Here is a 5,059-nt window from a genome sequence, read left to right as displayed (position 1 = left end):
CTGTATGTTGTATTAAGAAAAAAACGCCAAAACATCACATCTCTGGTATCACAACACACAACCAGTGTAAACAATACTACTCGCGGACCTTTCTCAGTTTTTTAGAATAATACGGAAAAATAATACTATCGTACACGCTTCTCAAAATATCACTCAAAACCACGGCTTCATGTTCTGGGTCAATGTCACGCCGACCATATTTTCACAACCAGATCGCACCACTTCAGATGGTTATTTTTATCTTTCTGTTTACTCCCTGCCAACCACGATAGAACCGACCAGCCAGTGCGGCACATTCTTCAGAACGGCGTTTCGAGCTTTCTTGGGAACGTTAGCTAAAATGTCTAGGTGGCTCCACAAAATTAGCATAAATTTTACCCACAAATGGAACACATTTCACTTCACGATAGCAATGCCCAAAAACGCATCAATGAACCAGCACGGTGGATAAAGACGATATCGCGCTGATAATGGGAGTACGTTTGCGTACGGTGTGAATTTCTCCGCATGCCAGGCACAAAAACACGAAAAAACATTTTACCTTACGATGGTACCACGCTTGGTAGCAATAAAGCTGTTTCTTGCCTTGTGGCTAGAATCGTTTGAATTTTAAATCTTTTTGGCTAGGGACGTAAACTAAGCGCTAGTATGAAAATTTATAGGGATTTTTTATCTTTCTCCCGATGGCATTTTCCACCTACCAAGTAGTGGGTTCACATTTCTCGTTTCCTTCACAATATGTTTGGTCAAAGTTATTTTTGTACAAAAACACTTCGGCCTTTGCGCCTCGTTATACTCATCCCAGTAGATTTTTTTTAATCTCTCGCTTCCCCTACCACGCGCGTGTAATGAAACTCCTTCCAATGAATGATGATTTATTACACAGCGACAGAAGTTCCCCTTACAGGCTCTTTTGCTCCTTTGTCCCAACCCGGTGGTCCTGACTAAAAGCTTCACGTTCAGGGATCGCAGGAATTTGTAACAAATTGATTTTTAGCCCGGCGCAGGTTCCCGGCTTTCGGTGCCAGATAGGTGTCGAAGATGATTAATGGATTGTGTGGATTAATTTAAGGAAGAAAAGTCAGTCCGCTCACACTGACATCATACGGGGTGACCCTACGACCCGGAGTGCCTAATGGAGCAGCCTGGTCGTTTACTAACGTAGCAAACGGGTGAATTGCTCTTATTATAAAATGTTAGAAGATTTCTTATAATTTGAAGCATTTTTTAAATTAAGTTAAATTATTTTACCTTATTCCAATCATTTCACCAGCTTTTGACTGTTTGAAATGAGATTTAACGCTAATGAGCGGATACCTTTTCATTTGAGTCGCTCAATTAGGCTAATTTCATTCTCGTTGCAGCACAACACTTTCGACACCTCTTTCGAAACTCTTCCGTCAGCTTGAAACATTCGAGCAAGCAAGAAAATACGGCAATTAGTAACGCATCAAAAACACAATCTCAAGAGTGCTTCATTTCGAATTCTCAAAACGGAACACTGACACCAACTCTTCGTGTGCGGCCTCCGCACAAGTTTCCATCGCACCCGGTACCTCAACCGATCGGTATTGACCGTAATGGCAATGATAAAAACACTTGTCGGATATAGCTCAATAAAACAATTGCCACCGGTTTGCTTCTGCACAAGCAAATTCAAGGGCAAGTTTCGACGACGATGTGCGTTCTTAGCGCTTGTCGTTCAGTTCCAGCGTGTCGTCAACGGATTCAACTGTTGAGTTTAATGTCTCATGCAAATCACCTACATATCCTTATACGCTTACGACTGGGAATCATCCTTCCGACGTTAAACGCGGTACCTAACGTACTGGATAACTCAGTTGAAACAAATCGCTTGTACGTGACCTGATTTTATAGACCCTCTCTCTACCTCAATCAGCAATCAGAGATGAAGGATATAAAATCAGTTACGTGGAATTTCCGAGAATAACGTTCGGCACGGAGGTTTACCGTGTTTTCCTGGCACCGAAAGTACTGGCACCGAATTGTGAGCTACTATGAAGATTGAAATTGATTTAGTTTTAAAGAACGGTAGGCCTTTTTTGGTACCGAGAGCAGGTCAGTTAGAGAGTAGCAGTTTGATCAATTTTCCGAAAGAAGCCTTTATGGAGTCTGTCTCCCTCTCGGAATTTATGTCTAAAAATGAACGCCAAAAAACCAATTAAAACAAACATTTTGCATCATAACTCTCCTCATGCACTTTATCCTTTTTACTGTCGACTAAGCCAACTAAGTGGACCTTGTTCACACTCCCGGGGCGCCAGAACCTTAAAATTAGGCTCAATTTACTCATTGCTCCCCGGTGGCACATTACACATTTTCCTATGGATTTGACCTGTGCCCTTGACACAGATTTATTTTTTGTTTTGCTTTTCTCGCCCACTGGGAGTTCCCGACATTATGGTATGAATTTTCAAGAAAAAAAAAACGTTGAAGATAAATTGTTTTACAGTTTTGGACGGAAAACTTTTCCATAATTTCCATAATAAAGCATCATTTTCAGACAAACAATGCTTTTCTACCTCGTACAAGATATCGTCGCATTGTGCGTGTTATCGTAGCATTTTCGAGACAATCTGTCACCGAACATTTACACGCCAACCCGGAGGCTGCAAGGAGACACGTTAATGGTTTGTTAGCTCACCGGTAACATGCCCTAGCACAAGATGTCTCAGTTCGGACCATTCTGCTAGTTTTATCTTGAATCATCACGAAGCTATCAACAAACTTTGGATCGTCTTTTGGATGAAACCTTGAACATTTGATTACTTGGCGTTTTGTAGGAGCTATCGGCAGCACAGAACAAAAGAGTTAGCAAACAACTTTTAACATCCTTTCGAAATTTGAGTCCTAGTGTCTTTTTTTTCTGTGTTCAAAAATTATCTTCATGGATGCTTGTGATCCACATTGGTTCTTGCTTTTGGATTAGTCACACCAAACTGTAACTAATTGAAGATCTTGTTTCAATTTCCTTGAAACCATACTGCTAACACCCAAGTAATCAACTTCGATTCTGCTCAATTACCTACTAATTCCACCCTATTGATATCCTTACTTTATTTCCAACTTTCAGATACCCATACTGTATCGAACCTCCAAAGGCTCAACAAAACATGCGATGCTGTTTTCAATTTTAACAGCGTGTGGTATATAATTAGGGATCTGAAAACGAACGTTACTCAATTACGACGTTTTCTTCCACCTAACGCCTTCTTCCGAAGCAGAGGCCTAGATCCTGCTCGTACCAGTACAGCCGTACCGCCTTAACTCGTTAATGATTCATCCCATAAAAGGGATACCAGAAGAAACAATTTAATTTTACCAAAAGCCGTTTTCTCTGCTATGAGCATACATTGGTAGGAGCAAATACTAAACTAGATGTTCGACAGGAATAACTTCGTTATCACGCATCAAGGCTCAAGGTATTGCGGATAAAAACTACACTGTTGATTTAGTACAAGAACTAGGTAGGTAACATCAACCTTACTTTGTTTTGGTGTTTTTTGGACTGAACTACGAGTCCAAAAATGTAAAAAAAATGGGAAAGAAATCATCAATTTCATACCATTACCACAGCTACTTAACTACACTTTTATCACAAAGCCATAAACGTAGAAAGCACGAACGACCCAAGGCATGGCATTCATCATTCTTCGCCTTGCAGCTAATCAACCGTACGCAAAATGCGAATCACATTTTTCTGCACCAGTCGTAAAAGCGAATCGATTCATATTTTTATATCCCTGCTATAACCCCGGGCTTTGGCCAACATACGCTCCCGGCATTATTCCGGCAACACCAACCGAATAACCGAGCTCCAGGTCAGTTTCCACGCACCGCCTTAGCAAACAACGAACCAACCAACGGAGAGGAATCGTTTATGCTGCCCGTTTCATTATCGCTGTCAATCATGTTTAACCAGCTCGCCTCAACACCATCTGTGTAGACCCAAACTGAATTTCCATCAATTCTAAGCACTGCTAAGTTTTCCGCACTTTGAACTTTGAGCGTGGCACATTATGCCGGACCGAAATTAACATACTATCATCTGTGGGCGCCACCGCTCGGTCGGTCGTGAGTCACTTGTCAGAGCTACCACTTATGGTCCAACGTCGTCGAATCACAAACGGCTTGTTCAGACTCAAGGAACGGCACATACATTCTCGAATCACTTAAAGATGCTTCTTACACTGTCATCGTGGTTTTGTTACCGCTGCTGTGCTGGTCAATGTTGAATCTACCAGCAAACCGAAAATAAACTTCTTTACACGCACGACGCACGATACACGACTGAACGCGAGCTGCGGTGAGCGTTGTTCTTTTATAGGAAACCGTTTGCATCGTTGCGGGAGATTCTGAGGGACAGTTCATGAGCATATCGTGCAAGAGCCGCTATCGGATTCTCTCCACAAAATTTCCCATCTGTTTTGTGGTAAATGCACATTGGGTGGACTTTGGGTGCGTGTAGAAGGAAAAATTCGTTAATTGAACAACCAGTTTTTATGGGTATAATTAATGGCCCCTAATTGATGGTGAAAAAGAGGGGATTTTTACCGAAGAATTTTATAGTTATACAGGGAAAATATAGTCGTTGTTATCTATGAAGGTATTTCTACATTTATTTAACTTATAGTGAAAGCTATTGAGCTAAAAAGAAATAGCCATTTAAACCAAGTAAACATCTCCTTTCATAATCATAACATCATATTGTACTCACATCGCTAGCTTCACATGCACAAGTAGAACTGTCCCTTACACTCAACATGAATACAATTGAATCGCGGCATCCCACAACGTTTGGCTACAACGACCTAGTGTCGTGCTGCAAGTAGTGTCGAATTTAATTGTTCAATTGATCGGAAACAGCCTTCATTTGACAAACTAACCACTGTCATCAATCATGCCGATGATTACAGCTCTCGACAAACTATCACTTTTCGTTCGTGTAAACATGCTTCCCCAGGGCAGATCCTTCTCTCTTTCACGACAGTGAGACGATTTTCGATTAGCTACTGAGACTCGTTTCTACGTGGAAAAC

This window comes from Anopheles stephensi, chromosome 2 (assembly GCF_013141755.1).
Source record: "Anopheles stephensi strain Indian chromosome 2, UCI_ANSTEP_V1.0, whole genome shotgun sequence".
Taxonomy (NCBI): domain Eukaryota; kingdom Metazoa; phylum Arthropoda; class Insecta; order Diptera; family Culicidae; genus Anopheles; species Anopheles stephensi.
Note: the sequence above shows the minus strand (reverse complement) of the source record.